Here is a 24,002-nt window from a genome sequence, read left to right on the forward strand (position 1 = left end):
GCATAATTAATGGTTTGTTACCGATTTTGGGTAATTTATGCATTCGTAGGTTCAAAACCAGTTTTGTGGTTTAACTTGCTGGTCACTCTTAGTTCTTGGTAGTCTATATTTTATTATTGTTTGTCTTTATTGCGTCTGGGAGAAGGTGTGATAGCCGTTCTTGTTGATTTTTGCAAAATGAGGAAACAAATCGTATTCCAAATTGTCATCACCTGTCAATTTGATAAGATCATCAATCACCTGAAACAAGTAAAAATGCGCTGAAGTTTCTTCTGCGCAATCGAGTTTTCTGTATGAAACTCTCAGCCACGGCCCATGGAACTTTCAGCAGCGGCCTATGAAACTCTCACCCGCGGCCCATGAACCTTTCAACTGCGGCCCGGTGTTGGGCTGTGTTGTTGGCACCTATAGCGGTGCCAGACGCACGATCATGGCTAACTTTAACCTTGAATAAAATAAAAACTACTGAGGCTTGAGGGCTGCAATTTGGTATGTTTGATGATTGGAGGTTGGGTGATCAACATACCAATTTGCAGCCCTCTAGCCTCAGTAGTTTTTTAAGATCTGAGGGCGGACAGAAAAAAGTGAGGACGGAATAAAACGCGGACGGACAGACAAAGCCGGCACAATAGTTTTCTTTTACAGAAAACTAAAAGACATAATCAGAAATCACCACAGAACCCCTGAGTGACTTCGCACCAAATTATTCAGATCATTGGGCGAAATACAAGGGGTTCTATTTGGAAGAATGTCACCGAAGACACGGCCGTCTACGGGTGTCGAGGAGAAGATTGACACAGGTAAGACGAGCTTAAATACCAAGTCCAATAGTCCAATGGTATCATTAATAGCTAAGGCTCCCCCTCTCAAAATATCTGATGGGTAACCGACTCGGCGGAGAAAGATTTGAAAGCAAATGTCTAGGGCTATAGTCAGCTTACTGCGGGTGACCAGGTATTCACAGGCGTGTATATAATATATATATATATATATATATATATATATATATATATATATATATATATATATATATATATTTTTTTTTTACCTATGTATGTACACATACTATATATATATATATATATATATATATATATATATATATATATATATATATATATATATATAGATATATATATATATATATATATATATATATTTTATATATATATATACTATATATATATATATATATATATATATATACATATATATATATATACATATACTGTATATATATATATATATATATAGAGAGAGAGAGAGAGAGAGAGAGAGAGAGAGAGAGAGAGAGAGAGAGGGAGCCAATGTTAATGCCGATTTCATTTACACTGAAAATAACTTTAACTCAAATGAAAGCATACGTAAGTGCACCTGACCTGTGTGTGTGTGCGCGTGTGTGCGTGCAGTTCACTCACATAAATAACCAAACAGATCTGTATGTATATTTGTCTTTTATTCATATATTGAACCATTAATCATACATATATTTTACGTGTATTTAAAATTGAAATAAAGGTTAATGGGTAACATACAGCTTCCGATTATCAAAAGGTCAATTTCCACAACTTTTTGTGGCATTGACCTCAAAAGACAAGGCAATGGAGTTTCCTCTTTCCACCCGATGATTCAATTTAGTCGGTTTGCCTACATATATATACATATACATGTATATATATACGTTTGTGTGTTTGTATGTATATATGTATATATATGAATATATATATATATATATATATATATATATATATATATATATAGCTATTTATTTATATTTATAAATATAAATATATATATATATGTGTGTGTATATGTATATGTATATATATATAATAATGTATTTATATATACTGTATATATGTATGTAGATAAATGACCTTATCAGTTGAATTATACATAAATCGTACTAATATATAGAAAATTAACATATTAAAATTAAGATAGAGTCTTCTTTTAAAATTGTAATACTGCCTCTATGATATATATCTGAGAATTTATTTCAGCAAGTTTTCATCGCATTTTCTTAAAATTCTAATCGTTTTTCTTACCACAATATTCCACACAAAATCGGTTGCCCAGAATTAATATTTCAGATTTTAAGAAATTCATTTATACTATACAGGCTACAAACAAATATTTAGGTAAAAACTACGCCCGCAAATTTTGTACACTGAACTTCAAAATACCGACCCCGTCGGCTTCAGCGTGATTTTTAGTTTTCTGTAAAAGGAAACTATTGGGATGGCTTTTTGTCTGTCCGCCCTCAGATCTTAAGATCTACTGAGGCTAGAGGGCTGCAAACTGGTACGTTCATCATCCACCCTCCAATCATCAAACATACCAAATTGCAGCCCTCTAGCCTCAGTAGTTTTTATTTTATTTAAGGCTCTAGTTAGCCATAATCGTGCGTCTGGCAATGATATGGGGCAGGCCACCACCGGCCCATGGCTCAAGTTTCATGGGCCGCGGCTCATACAGCAGTATACCGAGACTACCGAAAGATAGATAAATCTTCGGTGGCCTTGATTATACGCTGTACAGAAAACTCGACTGCGTCGAAGAAACTTCGGCGCATTTTTTACTTGTTCTAATCACACACACTTCAAACTCGTTAATATTAACTGAATATTTCACACTTAATTAATATGTTAAGGAAATGGAGAAACAATGACCAAAGAGGAGACCTGTAAAGTATTCAGTCAAGAAGATGTTTTTGTCGTATGTTAAAGAGTTTCCTGCGCGTGATTAAAAAAAAATCATACTAGAACCTAATATAAACAAGTAAAATATGCGATGAATTTTCTTCGGCGCAATCGAGTTTTCTGTACAGTCGCTACAGCGTATAATCTGGGCCACTGATAATAGATCTATTTTTCGGTAGTCCCGGTATAATGCTGTATGAACCGCGGCCCATGGCACTTTAACCACGGCCCGGTGGTGGCCTGTATATCGTTGCCAGACGCACGATTATGGCTAACTTTAACCTTAAATAGATTAAAACCCACTGAGTCTAGAGGGCTGCAGTTTGCTTTGTTTGATGATTTGAGGGTGGATGATCGACATACCAATTTGCAGCCCTCTAGCATCAGTGGCATTTAAGATCTGAGGCGGACAGAAAAATTGCAGACTGAATAAAGTGCGGACGGACAGACAAAGCCGGCACAAGAGTTTTCTTTTACAGAAAACTAAAAAATTTGCGGCCGGAATTTCGTCTAAAACACTTGATTGTATGTAGTACAAACGAATTATCTTACAATCTAAAATATAAATTCTGTGCAACAGAATGTAAGTAAAATATTGTGGTGAGAATAACGATTGAAATGTTTGGAAAACATGATGATAAACCTGTTTTAATAGGTGATCAGATATATATTATAAAGGCAGTGTTACAAGTTAAACAGAAGACTTTATCATAGTTTTAGATAATAGTTTGCTGTACATTAGTATGATTCATGTATAATCCTAATCATAAGACAATTTATCTACATACACACACGCACACACACACGCATATATATATATATATATATATATATATATATATATATATAATATATATATATATATATATATATATATATATAAATAAATTTCCATGTGTTCATTTCACATAAATATATATATGTATATATATATATATATATATATATATATATATATATATATATATATATATATATAATATATATATATATATATATATATATATATAAATATATTATGTAGATAAATTATCTTGAGAGTATGATTATACATATATATATATATATATATATATATATATATATATATATATATATATATACATATATAATGTGTGTGTGTGTGAGAGAGAGAGAGAGAGAGAGAGAGAGAGAGAGAGAACGAACCAAACCTAAATAAAACGTAGCTAAAGAGTATATTGACCACATCGAACCGATTATTATCCCCTAAATTAAGCGACGCGCCCTTTGCAAAGACCGACCCTAAATAATGTCTCACCTAATTAAGAATTCATTTTAACGAGGACGCAGTACAGAGAGACAATGTACAAAATCCCTCTTTATGACGTAAGTAGATATTGATCAGGATAGGTGGTACTATTTTTGAATTTTTTCTCTCATCCCTCGATTGCAATATTCCGGATTGTCATTCTGTACCTCGTACTTCCTATTTAAATGTTAATTCCACGGTCTTTGGAACAGCAGATGTTAAATCCACGGTCTTTCGAACTGGCAAATGTTAAATTCATCGTTTTTGGTGGTAGCACAAGTCAACCCAATGGCCTTTGGAACTAGCAATCGTTAAATGCATAGTATTTGGAACTAGCACATGTTAAATCGATGCATGATTCTTGAAACTAGCACATGTTAAATCCATGGTCTTTAGAACTAGCACATATTAAATCCATAGTCATTGGAACTAGCAATGTTAAATTCATGGTCACTGGAACCAGCAAATATTAAATCCATGGTCTTTGGAACTCGAAAATGTTAAACCCATGGCCTTTGAAACTAGCAAAATGTAAAATCCCTAGTCCTTGGAACTAGCAATGTTAAATCCAAGGTCACTGGAACCAACAGATATTAAATCCATGGTCTTTGGAACCAGCAAATGTTGAACTGATGGTCTTTGGAACTAGCAATGTTGAATCGATGGACTTTGGAACTAGCAAATGTTAAACTCTTGGTTCTTTGGAACTGGAAAAGTTAAATCAATGGCCTCTGAAACTAAAAATGGCAACTCCATGGTCTTTGAAACTAGCACATTCTAAAACCATGGTCTTTGGAACTAGCAAATGTTGAATCCATAGTCTTTGGAACTAGCAAATGTTAAATCCATGGTCTTGGGAATTATCAAATGTTAAATCCATAGAAAATATTAAATCTATGGTCTTTGGAACTAGCAAATGTTAAATCCATGGGTCTTTGGAACTAGAAAAAGTTAAATCAATGGCCTTTGAAACTAACAATAGCAACTCCATGGTCTTTGAAACTAGCACATTCTAAATCAATGGTCTTTGGAACTAGCAAATGTTAAATCTATGGTCTTTGGAACTAGCAAATATTAAATCCATGGTCTTTGGAACTAGCAAACGTTAAATCCATGGCCTCTGAAACTAACAATGACAACTCCATGGTCTTTGAAACTATCACATTATAAATCCATGGTCTTTGAAACTAGCACATTCTAAATCAATGGTCTTTGGAACTAGCAAATGTTAAATCTATAGTCTTTGGAACTAGCAAATATTAATTCCATGGTCTTTGGAACTAGCAAACGTTAAATCCATGGCCTCTGAAACTAACAATGACAACTCCATGGTCTTTGAAACTATCACATTATAAATCCATGGTCTTTGGAACTAGCAAATGTTAAGTCCATAGTCTTTGGAACTAGAAAATGTTAAATCCATGGTCTCTGGAACTAGCAAATGTTAAATCAATGGTCTTTGGAACTAGCAAATGTTAAATCCATGGTCTTTGGAACTATCAAATGTTAAATCAATAGTCTTTGGAACTAGCAAATGTTAAATCCATGGTCTTTGGAACTATCAAATGTTAACTCCATGGTCTTTGGAACTAGCAAATGTTAAATCAATGGTCTTTGGAACTAGCAAATGTTAAATCCATGGTCTTTGGAACTATCAAATGTTAAATCCATGGTCTTTGGAACTAGCAAATGTTAATCCATGGTCTTTGGAACTATCAAATGCTAAATCCATGGTCTTTGGAACTAGAAAATGTTGAATCAATGGACTTTGGAACTAGCAAATGTTAAATCCATGGTCTTTGGCTCTAGCAAAGCCAAAATAATCCGGATTGCCATGGCTGCAACAGAAACTTTGATGACGGCATAAGCTACGGTCTCATTAAGTGTATCATTTCCTTGTGCCAAATTTTGACTCTCATTCAGTGCTTTAGTTTCTTCTCTCCTTTCTGGAGACACCCTGGTCTTGCTTGAGTAAATTTTAAGTTGTAAATATCTCATTTATTATTATTATTATTATTATTATTATTATTATTATTATTATTATTATTATTATTATTATTATTATTATTATTATTCAGACGATAAACAAATTTTTACGGAAAAAGTCCACAGGGGCCATTTCCTTGAAATTCAAGCTTCCAAAGAATATGGCATTTATTTGAAAGAAGTTACAGAAAATAACAGGAAACGCAGAGAGAAGAGATAGGTTATTAGGAAAAACAGATAAAATAACAAATTAATAAATGGAGATGAAAATGTAAATAAAAATAAAAAAGTAGAAGGAGAATTGTTTTAGGCTAGTAGTGCATTGCACCTTCGCTTGAACTTTTGAAGTCCAAGACTAAAAATTAAATTTATTATTCTCCCATTAACTTGGCGTAAATTAGCCATGTGCTTAATGCTGGCACTTACAATTTAGTTGTTAATGGTCTTAAGGCATAATGATTATCATGACTGAAACAATTCTAAGAATTTTAGACAAAATCGCCTACGGGTGTTGGATAATTTAGACTTAAAAATGTATCAAGATCATTTGCAGTTTAGACACAATGTTACAGTTGGGGAAAATCTACGACTTGAAAATATATAAATATTACTCATCTTCAAAGTGAAAATGGTTATATAGCTGAATATTTTGAACCTCAAAATATACCAGCCTTTACAGAATAATGAACAAAGTCGACTAAGTGGCTGAATACTTTAGACTGTGAAATATATTCGTCATTCCGAAATTCTACACAAAATTTGCTAGTGGTTGGATATTCTAGCTTCAAAAATAACAAACTTCATGAAATTTCAGACTTCAATATCAGCAATTTAAAATTCTCAATTACTTTAAAATTCTCAATTACTTAAAAAAAAAAACTGATAAGATAATTTGACAGTTCAGGCTTCAATATACCATAATCCAACTCTTTGGCACTTTGGCTGAAATCGGCTAAGCTGGTTGAATAACGAACACTTCTACAGAGGCTACGTACTACGCTTTAATATTTTCAGCAAAATACACATTGCACTGCAATATTTTACACAAAATCGGTTCCACAGAAGTAATATTTTAAATTTAAAATAATTGATACTATATTCAAACCAGTATTTTAGAAAGAATTACCACCGCAAATATTTGATATTAAACTTCAAAATACAAAGGACAGTTAGCATCGTCATTCATATATCACACTCAGTAGGCTACAGTGCGCCTTTTGATTGCACACTCCATACTCATCAATATTTTATTATATATAAAATCAACTATATTTATTTAAATATTTCACAATATATATATATATATATATATATATATATATATATATATATATATATATATATATATATATATATATATATATAAATATATAATATAATATATATATATATATATATATATATATATATATATATAAATATATATATATATATATATATATATAAATATATAATATATATATATATATATATATATATATATAAATGTATGTATATATATATATATATATATATATATATATATATATATATATATATATATATAAATATATAATATATATATATATAGATATATATATATAAAATGTACACATATATATATATACCTGTCTCTACATTCTTTTAGGCAAAACAGCCTGGGCATTAATATTCTTAACTCCGAAATATCTATACATTCCTAACAACTTGAGTTCAGTTCGTTATACTTCGAAACAAATAATCCTAGACTTTTCAACATTTCAAATCTATCTAATATATTAATAAGGGTTCAAGTTTAGACAAACGAAAGTTCACTGAATATTTAAGATGTCAATAAAGACCAGTTGCATAATTCACGTTGATATTTTTATACAAACTGAGCAATATTCGCTGAGTCTTTTAGATTCCAAAATACACCCTCGAATCCTTGGACGTAATGTGTGTGTGTGTTTCGGTTATACATACTCAAAGTCACTAATTCCTTTTTAAAATTTTATATTTTATTGTATTATATTATTATATACTGTATATCATATTACATCATATTTTATAATACTATGTTTTTGGTCATATCTAAAGTTTTATACCTTTTACAAGGAATTAAAACACCACATAGAGTGGATATTTTATACAGACATTCGACGTTATATATATATACATATATATATGTGTGTGTGTGTACTAAAATATATATATATATATATTTATATATATATATATAAAAATGTGTATGATAAAATATGATGTAATATGATATATATTATAATACAGTATAACATAAAATTTCTATATAAATATATATGTATATATATACATATATATATATTATATATATATGTGTGTATGTACAAGTAATAAAGTAACATTTTCATTGAACTTTTTTCTGGAAAATATGGCATGAAAGTTAATGTCTTTACAAGGATTCTCGTTTATAATATCCAGGCAACATATTACTGTAATGTTAATATATTTCTAATACAGTACAACGAACTTCAACAGGTACATATTTTAACTAAATGCATCAGCTACGAGCTTTCACAGTCATCATCATTCTGATGATTTTTTATGTGAAATTTAATTTCAAAATTTCAAATTATTTGTGATCTTTCATCATTTCAATTCCTTGTTCCATTCGCGTCTAAATAATCATTTAATAATTTAAAAATCCGTTGAATAATGATCAGCGCTCGTTGCCCGTGCCTTTGCTTTGCAGTGTCGAAATTAGCTGAAAACTCTTTCTTAATTTAGCCTTTTTATCATTTCGGTGTTGTGTTTTTCTTGCATTGCTGAATTCCAGTATTTTTCTACTTTCGAGTCGATCTTCATTTAACTCTCTCTCTCTCTCTCTCTCTCTCTCTCTCTCTCTCTCTCTCTCTCTCTCTTTCTCTCTCTGGGTACCATTATTTCCTTAATACACTATAAATATTTAATGAGGTTTGAGGTTCTTATCGTTGTATATGCATATATATACGTATATTAATACATCATAAATGTTTAATGAGGTTTGAGGTTAAATATCATATATAATATATATATATATATATATATATATATATATATATATATATATATATATATATATATATATATATATATATACACATACATACATATACATACATATACATATATCTATATGTGTGTAACTAAGGCTGTGGAGAAACTACGGACTGTTTCGAATTTATCTTGCTAGAAGGATATTTGGCTTGGTAAAATATATTTAGGTTCCTCGCGAAAAGACGCATTCCGTTCAAGAAACTGAATGATTTTAACACTACGGTTCATAGCAGTCCAGGTAAGGAGGAGCACTCGATACGACCAGTGTTTCTAGTGATACAACTCATTCGTGCATATCAATAAGGACACGGGAGTAAGTGACACTGAATACAATATTGTTTCTTACAGAACGATTCTGGTTGAACATGACATTCTATCTTGCAATCCTTGCGACCTTTTAAAAGGCATTTTGAATACCTGAATACGAGTGAAGGTCCCTAAATTTCTGAGTGCCATCTACATGAAAAACAAGTAAAAAATGCATCGAAGTTTCTTCTGCGCAATCGAGCTTTCTGTACAGCGTATAATGCTGTATGAAATTCTCAGCTACGGCCCGGTGGTGGCCTGTGTTGTTGGCACCTATAGCGGCGCCAGACGAACGATCATGGCTGAGTTTAACCTTAAACAAAATAAAAACTACTGAGGCTAGAGGGCTGCAATTTGGTATATTTGATGATTGGAGAGTGGATGATCAACATACCAATTTGCAGCCCTCTAGCCTCAGTAGTTTTTAAGATCTGAGGATGGACAGAAAAAGTGCGGACAGAAAAAAGTGCGGACAGACGGACAAATAGCCATCTCAATGGTTTTCTTTGATAGAAAACTCAAAATATCTTTCACAGTTCCTGTCCCAAATAATTGTTTTTCAGAGGGTACGAGACAGAGATGTAAAACTTTGTAAAATTTTAAAAACACGGTTTTTGTGAGGGCCATCTGCATGCAGTTGCTATGAAAGCCTACTGTAACAGTCCTCTTAATTTCACTAATTCACTGACAGTGTCAGTGTCGGAATATCATTAAATTTAAATGGTGGCCTGGAGGATAACGACCTTGCAAACTGTAATGCACGGCTGCAGAGTCCTTAAGAAAGCTTGCAGATATGGAGCCATAAGAAAATGGACATATACAATATATATATATATATATATATATATATAAAATAGTGTTATATACATATATATATTCCTCCAATTACTAGCGAGCTTTTAGGGATGAGGTTGCAAGCCCTACGGAATTCTCAGCTCTAATTGTGACCCACCTCAGTTCAATAACTACTAGGTTCATGATTCACTAGTTAGATTAACAGACGCCCACTAGCACTATACATAACCTTCCTAAAGTGTTTTGGCTTGCTCGTAGGGTCGAATCCCAGGACCTGACAACGGCGAAGAGAGCGTCCCAACCACTTTTATGCATACACACAACACACACACACATATATACACACATATTCATGTCTGTTCATCAATACAGTGTGTTCATCTCCATATATTCTCTCTCTCTCTCTCTCTCTCTCTCTCTCTCTCTCTCTCTCATCAATTTGCACCTGCAAAATAAATCCGGCCTCGCCTAGACTGACAGACAGACAGACAGACAGAAACATAGACAGACACAATACCAGAGAGACGGAGACAGAGAAAAGAGACTGTGCGAAATTCGACACACACACACATTCACACACGCGCGGGGGAGGTCGGGGTGGGGATCGGGTTGGGGGCGGAGGGTGTCGATCGGAAACCTGACCTGAGGTTATTGTGGGCAGCGGGCGACGGGACAAAACAAATAAGCTGCCCGGATGAATATTCAGTTATGTTAAACCGGATACCTAGCGTGGCTGTCGTAAACAACGGGAGGACGGCCGGACCTTTATAGCGATCAGCGGCCATCAAAATGCTTAAAGAACGGCCCGGTTATGGCCCGGATTCGATAGCCCCCCCCCCAGTCCACCATCCCCACCCCCACCCCCAGGCCCCCTCCAACAAGGGCAGGGCGGAGCCGGGGTAGGAAGGCGTAGGAGTGAAGGAAGGGGATGGGGGGGGGAGAAGAGGTCTTAGTTAATTATGAATGATTATGATAATGATATTAATATATGGATTCGTGTCTCGTAGTCGTTTTTGTTTGACGCTTTCCTAATGGTGTTCTGAGTGCAGAGAGAGAGAGAGAGAGAGAGAGAGAGAGAGAGAGAGAGAGAGAGAGAGGGTGGGAATTGTTAAAGATGTTGGGATAAAAATAATAAAGTAAGGATGTGCGCTATATTTACGTACACGATATATACATGTATGTATATATATATATATGTATATATATATATATATATATATATATATATATATATATATATATATATATATAGTGTAAAATATAAATATATATATACATATATAGTGAAAGAGAGAGAGAGAGAGAGAGAGAGAGAGAGAGAGAGAGAGAGAGAGAGAGAGAGAGAGAGAGAGAGAAAGCCAACCTACATTTCTCTACAGTTTTTCTTTTGTCATATTTTACCTTACATATTTCATCTCTTTTTTAATTTTTCAACCATTTTTCTACATTTCTCCTCCTCCTCCTCCTACTCCTCCTCCTCCTCCTCCTCCTCCTCCTCCTCCTCCTCCTCCTCCTCCTCCTCCTCCTCCTCCTGCCTTGACCAGATAAAACGATGATTAACAAATTCATGTAACGCGTGAATATCGCATCACAATTTTCGACTTACAATATATTTTTTTCTGTTTTGCGCCGTCGAGTTTCAATCTTTCCAGATTTCCGTTAGTATATTTTTTTTTTATATTTTTCATTTGTCCACTTCACTTTTTCTTTATTTTTTTGAATCATCGGTGGAGGTGCTGAGTAATCAAACTTAAATATCGTTTTATGCACTTCTGTGGACACGTAAATATATAAACGCGTTTATTTGTGCACAAACTTATATATATATATATATATATATATATATATATATATATATATATATATATATATATATATATATATATATATATATATATATATATATATATATATATATATATATATATATATATATATATATATATATATATATATATATATATATATATTATAAAATGTATATATAATATATATACATATATATTATATAAATATAATTATGATAATCTTTAAAATATAAAAGACATCACTAACACCTATGAACAATTATATTTAAAAAAACACACGTATATCACTAAACATAAAAGCAACCGCATAAAATAAATAAAAACGTAAAATAAAACTGAAAATAAAGATACACGTATAAATCAAATTACAATAAAAAGTCACAAAACCATCGCTCAACTGTCGAACGGAAACTCCGCAAAATCTACAAAAGAGAGAGAGAGAGAGAGAGAGAGAGAGAGAGAGAGAGAGAGAGAGAGAGAGAAAACAAAAACCATTAGTGGTGTGAACGTAAGGCCCAATTAAAATTCAATCGCCAAATATTCGCCCGGGGCGTATATTTTGGGGGAGGCGGGGGAGGAGGGCCAAATATGCATAGCGTTTTAGGAATGTCATCGGGAGAAATGGCCAGCCATTATCCATGATACAGCGATGATTATCTTATCACGAGAATTGTCTCGCAAATGTAGCTGTCTTTTTCTTTTTTTCAGCAAAGGATGCGGTGGGGAAAGCTTTTGAGAGAGAGAGAGAGAGAGAGAGAGAGAGAGATAGCAATTAGTTTATCAATTTTGGAGACTACAGAGACGTGGGAGACAAAATATTTCATCAGAGAGAGAGAGAAAGAGAGAGAGAGTTTGTATTAATTAGTTTATCAACCTCGGAGATTTTATGAGAGAGAGAGAGAGAGAGAGAGAAAGAGAGAGATTCTGTATTATTTAGTTTATCAGCTTCGTAGATTTTATGAGAGAGAGAGAGAGAGAGAGAGAGAGAGAGAGAGAGAGAGAGAGAGAGAGAGAGAGAGAGAGAGAGAGAGGACATATTCTGTAGTAGATGATTTAGCGGCTTCAGGAGAACAGGGAGAGAAATTATATCAGAGAGAGAGAGACAGAAAAAGAGAGATTACATTCTGTAGCAAATAGTTAATCGGCCTAACAGAGAGAGAGAGAGAGAGAGAGAGAGAGAGAGAGAGAGAGAGAGAGAGAGAGAGAGAGAGAGAGATTTAATTATCAGTAATCTACTGACTGTCGAGAGAGATGGAGTGATTTAAATTCTATCGTAGATAGTTGATCGCCTTTAGAAAATAGGAGAGATTACATTTTATAGTCGCTACTTTATCATTTTTACAGTTGCTAGTTTATCACTTTTAAAGGATAATTGTACTCTTTAGAAGACAGAGAGAGAGAGAGAGAGAGAGAGAGAGAGAGAGAGAGAGAGAGAGAGAGAGAGAGAGATATTTGTATTAAATAGTTTATCAGCTTAGGAGACTCGAGAGAGGTGGGGGAAACAAATATTTTATCAGAGAGAGAGAGAGAGAGAGAGAGAGAGAGAGAGAGAGAGAGAGAGACTTAAACCCCGCCTTCAGTAGCTATTTCGCACGATTCTGAAGGAACAGCAAAAGCGAAAGTTAAGCATAGCAGAAGAAAAATCAAACGACAGACTTAATATTTGAACAATTCAAGGCCATACTGACAGATATACGGACTTCCTTCTAAAGTTACGGAAAAGTGAGAAAGTGAGAAAAATACACAGAGACTGAGTTGACCATAAATGGCATAGATCCTTACCCCTTGTGTTTGTGGGTCTTGTATGTGTGCGAGAGAGAGAGAGAGAGAGAGAGAGAGAGAGAGAGAGAGAGAGAGAGAGAGAGAGAGAGAGAGAGAGAGAGAAAGTTCAAAACTGCAAGGTTAATTGCTACATTCAAGGACTGTAAGTGAATGAAAGATTCAAGGGACTATATATATATATATATATATATATATATATATATATATATATATATAGAGAGAGAGAGAGAGAGAGAGAGAGAGAGAGAGAGAGAGAGAGAGAGAGAGAGAGAGAGAGAGCCTATATATATATATATATATATATATATATATATATATATATATATATATATATATATATATATATATATATATATATATAATATATATATATATAATAATAAATATATATGTTTGTGTGTACTGTACTACTCTTCAGACTGAGAGAGAGAGAGAGAGAGAGAGAGAGAGAGAGAGAGAGAGAGAGAGAGAGAGAGAGAGAGAGTGTGTGTCAAAACACAAACGAACTTAAAACATTTAAGGACTGTAAAAGAATGAAAGAGACAGGAAGAATTCATATAAACATATAGGAGTCTACTACACCACTACTGACACTCAGAGAGAGAGAGAGAGAGAGAGAGAGAGAGAGAGAGAGAGAGAGAGCGAGCGAAGGGAGGCCCCTTTATCCTCTACAGACACATTAAGGAAGTCGTTTAATTGAAGTGACATCGGCTGCCTGGTGCAGTGATGGATAGGCGGGGGGTTATAACAATGTAATCGTGTTCGATACACGAGAGGGCCCGGTCGAGATGGTGACTAAGCCACGGGACTTGGGCGGACGACGAAGAGGAAGAAGAAGAGACTTGGATTACCAGAGAGAGGACGCTGGGTTGTAGATGCCTGAAGGTAACTTTGATTCTCGTTGGGAACTTGGGAATCGAGGAGAACTTAGCTTAGGAATCCATCTGCCGCGGGAAGAAGAAGAAGAAAAAAAGAAGACTTGGATTTCCAGAGAGGACGCTGGAATGTAGGTGCCTGAAGGTAACTTTGATTCTCGTTGGGAACTTGGGAATCGAGGTAGCTCAAGGAGAACTTAGCTTGGGAATCTATCTGCCAAGGGAAGAAGAAGAAGACCTGGATTTCCAGAGAGAGAGGACGCTGGAATATAGATGTCTGAATGTAACTTTGATTCTCGTCGGGAACTTGGGAATCGAGGTAGCTGAAGGAGAACTTAGCTTGGGAACCTATCTGCCAAGGGAAGAAGAGGAAGAAGAAGAAGACCTGGATTTTCAGAGAGGACCCTGGAATGTACTGTACAGTAGATGCCTGAAGGTAACTTAGATTCTCGTCGGGAACTTGGGGAATCGAGGTAGCTGACGGGAACTTAGCTTAGGAATCTATATAAATGTAAGGCTGTGAAGAGCCAAAGAGACTTTGGGACTAAGCCGCGGGACTTGGACGAACGAGGAAGACCTGGATTTCCAGAGAGGACGCTGGAATGTAGATGCCTGAAGGGAACTCTGATTTCCGTCAAGAACTTGTAAACCGAGATGGCTGAAGGGAATTAGCGTAGGAATCTATCTGCCTGTGAACTTGGGAATCGAGATAGCTGAAGGGAATTAATGTGGGAATCTATCGGACTGTGAACTTGGGAATCGAGATGGCAGAAGGGAATTAGCTTGCCAATCTATCTGACTGTGAACTTGGGAATCGAGATAGCTGAAGGGAATTAACGTGGGAATCTACCTGACGGAGATTGCTGAAGGGAATTAACGTGGGAATCTATCTGACTGTGAACTTGGGAATCGAGATAGCTGAAGGGAATTAACGTGGGAATCTATCGGACTGTGAACTTGGGAATCGAGATAGCTGAAGGGAATTAACGTGGGAATCTGCCTGACGGTGAACTTGGGAATCGAGATAGCTGAAGGGAATTAACGTGGGAATCTATCTGACTGTGAACTTGGGAATCGAGATAGATGAAGGGAATTAATGTGGGAATCTATCGGACTGTGAACTTGGGAATCGAGATGGCAGAAGGGAATTAGCTTGCCAATGTATCTGACTGTGAACTTGGGAATCGAGAGAGCTGAAGGGAATTAGCTTGCCAGTCTATCTGACTGTGAACTTGGGAATCGAGATAGCTGAAGGGAATTAACTTGGGAATCTATCTGCCTGTGAACTTGCGAATCGAGATAGCTGAAGGGAATTAGCTTGGGAATCTATCTATCTAAATGTGAGGCTGTGAATAAACAAGAATTTATTTTGGGAATTTAGATTCCAGAAACGGACTTGGGACTTAGAATTCTACATGACTCAAGAGAAAGAAAATTTTCCAGGATGACTTACGAATCCAGATGACTGAGGAGGAATCGTATTTCGAAGGAATTGGAAATACAGACGGCTGGAATCTACATGATCTTTCTCCGGAGAGGACTAGGAATGCAGATGCCCGAAGGTAACTTTGATTTTCGTTTATAACTTGGGAATCGAGATAGCTGAAGCGAACTTGGCTTGGGAATCTGTTTATCTGCCTGTGAACTTGGGAATCGAAATAGCTGAAAGGAACTTAGTTTGGGAATCTATTTATCTGACTGTGAACTTGGGAATCGAGATGGCTGAAGGGAACTTAGTTTGGGAATCTGTCTATACGACTGTGAACTTAGGAATCGAGATAGCTGAAAGGAACTTAGCTTGGGAATCTATCTGCCTGTGAACTTGGGAATCGAGATAGCTGAAGGAAACTTAGCTTTGGAATCTATCTGACTATGAACTTGGAAATCAAGATAGCTGAATCTACTGACTGTGAACTTGGGAACTGAGATAGTTGAAGGGAACTTAGCTTGGGAGTCTATCTGCCCGTGAACTTGGGAATCAAGATAGCTGAAGGGAACTTAGGTTGGGAATCTACCTGACTGTGAACTTGGGAATCGAGAGAGCTAAAGGGAACTTATCTTGGGAATCAATATAACTGTGAACTTGTGAATCGATATCTGCCTGTGAACTTGGGAATCGTGATACCTGATGGGAATTCAGCTCGGGAATATATATAACCGTGAGGCTATGAGTATTCAAGGAGAATTTGGGAATTTAGATTTCAGACTGACTTAAAACTATCAAAATCTTTGGATTTCTAGGTGACTTACAAAGAGCGTAAATTTTCCAGGACGACTTAGGAATCCACTTGACAGAGAAGGAACCAGATCTCGAAGGAACTGGAAATCCAGACAGCTGGAATCTACATGGTCTTTCTCCATAGAGGACGTAGGAATTTAGATGACTAAAGAGAACTTAGGTGTCCAAGGTGGACTTGATTATCTAAATGGTTGTACAGGACTTGGGAGTCCAGACAACGAAAAAAGACGCGTGAGGACTTAAGGTATTTTAAGGTATTTTAAGCAACGCCATCTCACCTAGCCAAAAAGAACTTAACTTGCCAAATGGGACTTGAGCAAACGAGAAGTAGATTGCCGAATAGGCCTTAATAGGCTAAACAGCCGAAAAGGGCTTTGATAAGCAAGGATACACGTTGCCAAACAAGACATTTTCCGAAAGGACTTTAGATTGTCAAACAAAATATAATCGCAAAGGAATACGGATTGCCAAAAAAGATACATTCTGGAAAGGACTTTAGATTACTAGACAAGAGCCATTCTCAAAGGACTTAATCGTGATTGCCAAACAAGAACCATTCTCAAAGGACTTAATGGTGATTGCCAAACAAGAACTATTCTCAAAAGGACTCTAGATTACCAGACCAGAACCATTCTCAAAGGACTTAATGGTGATTGCCAAACAAGAACTATTCTCAAAAGGACTCTAGATTACCAGACCAGAACCATTCTCAAAGGACTTAATGGTGATTGCCAAACGAGAACTATTCTCAAAAGGACTCTAGATTACCTAACCAGAACCATTCTCAAAGGACTTAATGGTGATTGCCAAACAAGAACTATTCTCAAAAGGACTTAATGGTGATTGCCAAACAAGAACCATTCTCAAAGGACTTAATAGTGATTGCCAAACAAGAACTATTCTCAAAAGGACTTAATGGTGATTGCCAAACAAGAACCATTCTCAAAAGGACTTAATGGTGATTGCCAAACAAGAACCATTCTCAAAGGACTTAATGGTGATTGCCAAACAAGAACCATTCTCAAAGGACTTAATGGTGATTGCCAAACAAGAACCATTCTCAAAGGACTTAATAGTGGTTGCCACACAAGAACCATTCTCAAAGGGCTTAGCGACAATTACCAAGCAAGACACATTTTTCAAAGGATTTTAAATTGCCAAAATCGACTCATTTTAATGGTCTTCACATTTCCAACCTAGATTCCTCAACAGACTTCGGACTGCCAAAAACAACTGAATATGAAGGATAAAATTTGCATAATCCGACTGGCTATTGTAGAACGAGGGCAGCATGAGATATACGAAGAAAAACGAGATTTAATCAGCTAATAGAGTTTTTATTGAGTATTTAATGAGTGGTGCGTAAAAGACAAAAGGTGACTGACATGTTCAAATGGAACTTGAGATACCACAGGGAACTTGAACGGCCAAATAGGACAATACCAAAATATATTAGCAATGCCGTTCTCAAACGGGACTCATTGCAGAATAGGACTTATAATAGGACTTGGAATGGTAAAACAAACTTCCAAAAGATGGCTACCGATGATGGGGCGGGCCTGGGTGGGAAGTGGGGTTCGTTTGGCAAATTTATAAAAAAAAAAAAAAAATCTGACGTTGACTGAGATAGCCTACGTTAGAGTAATAAAAACAAACTTTCTTTTAATCTTGGATTTTCGAAAAAGTAGTTTAACTCTTAAAGTTTTATAATAAAAACGCAAGTTTCTTTCGTAATTATTCGAAAGACAGACAGCCAATCAGTTTTAGGCGATAGGTACATAAATAATTAGGGATTTTTGGCGGGGGCGGGGGGAGCGGTGGGCTAACGACTGTCATGAAGCAAATCTTTCGTCGCATGTCACGTGACTCGAAACTGCATCAGCTAATAAAATTTATATTTTTTGAAGTAAAACAAAATGCTTTTGTGATAGAGCTTCAGAATTTTCCAATTTCTTTTTGCAATATCGGGTAGATATTTTGTCCCAGGTCAAACATTTCCCGTGCCCTTTAACAATGTTTGTACAATTTCAAATTCCTTTTTTTATATAAACACTAAAGGTTTTTCTGTTTTTATGCCTAACATTTCTGTAAACACAAAAAAATATATATTTCTGAAAAAAATATATATATATTTCAGAAATAAACTAATATTTATTCCGTTGTCTGCTTATATTTGTAAGAAAAAATATTTTCATATTTGACTCTTTGTACCCGATTTTTCCACGGATTTTGTCCATTTTTAAGCAAAGTATTCTTCTGATAACCTTGCGACATTTCTATTAATAAAATTAATATAGAAATTACATTTTCACGATAGACGGAAAATTATCATCTATTCAGAATCGCTACATGAGTCCAAAAAATTATATACAAATTTTATTGCATAATCTTACAAATTACTCTGAAGTATACCAGATTTTTAAATGATAAAAAAGGTGTCAAATCCCATTTAATACATGACACCAATTGTCTTAAATTGTTTCAATTTCTTTATAAAAAAAATCTACTAAAGTTTATTTATCGTATCTAGATATTTCATTATTTAAAAGTTACATTGTGGTAAAAAATGTGGTTAAAAAAAGTTACCAAATTTTATTCATCAAACTGCGCAGAAGCCTTAAATTATCTAATATTTAAACGTGATGCAAATTCTATTATATCCCATTCATTACACCTAATGTATTTCCCAGTACTGATAATTCCTATCTAGTTGATTAAAGTTACCAAATTTCATTCATCAAACTGAGCGGATATCTTAAATTATACAAAATCTAAATATGATAAAAATTTTCTCATATTTTTTTTTCATTACACGTAACATAGCTCTCAGCACTGATGATTCCCATCTAGTAAATTAAAGATACCAAATTTCATTCATCAAATGAACAGATATCTTAAATCATATAAAATCTAAATATGATAAAATTTCCTCATATTTTATTCATTATATCTAATATATCTCTGAGTATTTGTGAATCCTATCTGGTTAACTATTATGCATTTAAAAACTCCAGATACCTTACGAGGTGGCAGGATGCCTTCATCTCCGGAGAACTTTAAAAACGCTTCTTCTTCAATCTTCTCCCGCAGGAAAACATCCCTTGCATTTAGGTGAATAAAAAAACCACTCAAGATTCGTGTAAAAGTTTGAATTTCAAAATTCCGACTGCTCTCTCTTTCTCTCCCTCATCAAAAGTAGCGAGTTTGAAACTTTCGAAAGTCACGCCGAGAGTCTCATACTGCGTGAGAATCTCGAAGGAGACTCGTTTCATAAAAGTTTGAATTTTGAAACTCAGACCGCTCTGTCTCTCATCAAAAGCACCGACTTTGAAACTTTCGAAAGTCACGCCAAGTGCCTCAAAATGACAGAGAATCTCGAAGGAGACTCGTTTATATTCATGGCTGATTTCACAGAGGACAACAACACACACACGTGGGGAGAGACTGGTTTTAGAGAGAGGTTCGACAGTTTCTGACCGCGAGACGCGGGGAACGACGGCCAACCGCGTGTCTGGAACCTGGAGCGGCCGAGCCGTGTGCGTTCCTCCCGACACCCAAAAGCACACTGAGGCCTTTGCTCAGCTGCCACAGTCACAGTGCCACTATTAGGCCCAACTGGCCTTTATTGCCGCCCCGAAAGGTTCCCCGCTTCTCCCCTCTGTATCTTCTACTACCCTCCCCCCACCCCTCCTCCCCTCTCTCTCTCTCTTTCCTCTTAAACCTTCCCGTGTCAAACCCCTTCCCCTGGGGCACCCTCTGCTGCCACCCCACCCACCAAGGGCGACCTTCCAGTACCCAGACGTCTATCATCATTTATCCAGAGTCTTTTCTTGTTGGGGTGAAGATCGCTTCTTCTTCTTCTCCTTCTCCTTCTTCTTCTTCAACTCCTCTTTTTTATTCCTCCTTCGGGACCGCTATTCAGGAGTTCCCAAGAGTAGCAGCGCTAGTTAACAAGCACTGGTTAATTTTATGCTTAGTTAACGATGTTAATTTTCTCGGCTAATTCAAGTGATTCCCTTAAATAACTTTGGGTATTTGCAAAGTTTCTTTCTAGAACCTTCTCCTAATCTCCTCGACAGCACCGCAGTGACCTCCGAAAATAGGTGGATTGAATTGAATATATATAGAATTTAGGCCAAAGGCCAAGCACTGGGACCAATGAGGTCTTTCAGTGCTGAAATGGAAATCGACAGGAAAAGTTTGAAAGGTGTAACAGGAGGAAAACCAACGCAGTTGAACTATGAATCTAGATGGAAGAAAGAGAATATGAAAGGAGGTACAGTAAAAGGAACGAAAGGGGTTGCAGCTAGGGGCCGAAGGCACACTTCAGAGAACCTTAAGACTGACGGAACTCCCTCCCTACGGGATCCGTTAGGAGGTAGAGCCGTCAGTGCACCTCGCGTGGTGCACTGTAGGCATCACCTAAGGGTATTAGCATCGTCTCTCCGGCGCCTAGGTGCACTCATCTTTTAGCCTTTTACTCTGCCTCCATTCCCGCTTCCTTCCGTCAGTCTTGCTGTCCAACCTCTCAAACAATTACTTCTTAATCCTTGCACTTCATCTTCTTTATTTTCTGGATCTCTTTATCTTGCTGTTCAACCCCTCCAACTCCCTCTTTTCACTTCTAAGGCCCTGAATGGTCGACAGTACCCCAGTGCTTGGCTTGACAGCCTAAATTTCATTTCGAAAAAAGAAAAACACCTCAATGATGTTATGCATAATAGTAATATTAATAAAAAAAAAAACACTCATTAGAGAGCTTACTTCTACCAAATGTGAAAAAACATGACCTTGGAATGTATTGGTTAAAATAAATCATATTCAGTTCTTGTATTCAATCTACGGCATATGCTAGCCATGTTTCAGTTTTGTAAATCTATGGTGTATCACTATAACGTGACCGGAAATAATAAGTAAATAGCCACAATAATGTGCATGAGCGACTGTATTTTTCCAAAATACAAAAAAAAAAGGTTAAAGAATAAAACGGAGCTTTCGACCGTTTTTTTAACCAGCTTTTTTTGTATTTTGGAAAAATGCAATCGCTCATATACATTATTGTGGATTTTTACCTATTATTTCTGCAAATGTTGGGACAATTACAAACCAGATGGGTTCCATGGCTATAATGTTGAATGGGTTTTTCAGGGATTGGTTTACCCAATCACCCACCCAATTCCGTTCATCCACTCTTGTGATATCCTACTCTCTCTCTCTCTCTCTCTCTCTCTCTCTCTCTCTCTCTCTCTCTCTCTCTCTCTCTCTCTCTCTTCTTTCGTACACAAAGACACTCTTACACAAAAAAGTTAAGTATATCTTAGTTTAACCAGACCACTGAGCTGATTAACAGCTCTCCTAGAGAGGGCTGGCCCGAAGGATTAGGTTTAGTTTACGTGGCTAAGAACCAATTGGTTACATAGCAACGGGACCTACAGCATATTGTGGAATCCGAACCACATTATAGCGAGAAATGAATTTCTGTCACCAGAAATAAATTCCTCTTATTCTTCACTGGCCGGTCGGAGATTCGAACTCGCGGCCAGCAGAGTGCTAGGTGAGATCGGAACCCACTCCCCCAACGAGGAACAAAGACACACACGCATGCACAAATACAAACACATTCCCAGACCCCGATATAAGTAACATCCTAGCCTTCTATTAACTTCGCCAGCAGAGATTACAAACTTAATCGTGATTAATATAAAGCCCCTTATATAGAATAAAACTGACATAAGTTTTAGTATATAATATATAACTATAATAAAATTCGTTAAGAGAGCTTTCTAGATTCTATTCAACACCTTCAGTAAATTATCAGTACCTGCGAATATCATTTCTCATTTTTTGCTCCTAGCCTAAGCTAACAACTTTCCTTGTGTAAACTGCGGTATTCTGGGTTATTATTTATTATTATTATTCAGAAAACGACCCCTATTCGTACGGAAAACCCCACAGAAGGGGCCATCGATTTGAAATTCAAGCTTCCAAAGAATATGGTGTTCATTCGAAAGAAGTAACAGAATGCAATGGGAAATATAGAAAGAGATTAGTTATAAGAAAAACAGTTAAATTAACAAATAAATAAATAAAAAATATAAGTAAAATATTAAACTACAAGTCAAATTGTATTAGGGCAGTACCACATTGCATCTTCGCTTGAACTTCTGAAGAAGTTCCAATTTCATGACATCCTCAGTAGGGAGGCTGTTCCACAGTCCAACGGTGGGAGGGATGAAGGACCTCTGGAACTTTGGAGAAGTTGGACAGCGAGGCACATTTACTGCATACTGCTGCTTCAATCTGCGACCTCAAGTATTTGCAACTAAGCTCATATTCTAAGTAGACGGATCTCTGGCGCTATCTGGCACCCCTGATATCTGTATCACGACAGAGGCCCGCATTTCGATTCAGTTGGCCCAAGGAACAAAGAAATTCGTTATTTTTCCATCTTGAGAATGAGTAGACAAGCCTTGAAAAAATTATATATATATATATATATATATATATATATATATATATATATATATATATATATATATATATATATATATATATATATATATATATATATATATATTATAATTTATTATACCCAAAATAAAACAATTGCTTCTTATACAAAATAAAACAATTGCTTCTTATCAAAAATTGGAAGATAGCAAGAATCGTCTGGATAAAGAGGCTAGGGATAGAGATTGATAGATATTTCGAAAGAAAAATAGTTAAACAAAGAGAGAGAGAGAGAGAGAGAGAGAGAGAGAGAGAGAGAGAGAGAGAGAGAGAACTAATGTGTTTCAGAGAGATGGGTAAATTAACGCCTTTTTAAAAACGTATAATATATATATATATATATATATATATATATATATATATATATATATATATATATATATATATATATATATATATGTATATATATATACATACGGTATATATATATATAATATATGTGTATATATATATATGTTCTTATAGATATACAAATAAATACATATATATTGTCACGATGCGTATCAAGTACCTGGTTATTACACAACTAATCTCAAAATTCAAAAATATACCTCACTTCAGCCAGATACTTGAACTCTCATAACATTAATTATTACGACTGAGTACTCTAAAGGTAACAGTGATCCCTTAAGTAAAAACTTATTTATCAATCACTTGAAAAATCAAACCTAGTCTATCAGAATATGTGTGAGG

General features: G+C 35.4%; 1 protein-coding gene across 1 annotated transcript in view; it reads right to left on the bottom strand.

The window, feature by feature from the left end:
- The window catches only part of LOC136830291 (uncharacterized), a 390,310-nt gene extending 369,944 nt beyond the window's left edge, over positions 1-20,366 (bottom strand). The window contains exon 1 of the mRNA XM_067089682.1: positions 19,818-20,366. The gene's annotated coding sequence lies outside the window, so the exon portion shown is untranslated. The remainder of the gene's footprint in view (positions 1-19,817) is intronic.
- Between the last annotated feature and the right edge of the window lie 3,636 nt (positions 20,367-24,002).

Source organism: Macrobrachium rosenbergii, chromosome 46, assembly GCF_040412425.1.
Source record: "Macrobrachium rosenbergii isolate ZJJX-2024 chromosome 46, ASM4041242v1, whole genome shotgun sequence".
Lineage (NCBI taxonomy): Eukaryota > Metazoa > Arthropoda > Malacostraca > Decapoda > Palaemonidae > Macrobrachium > Macrobrachium rosenbergii.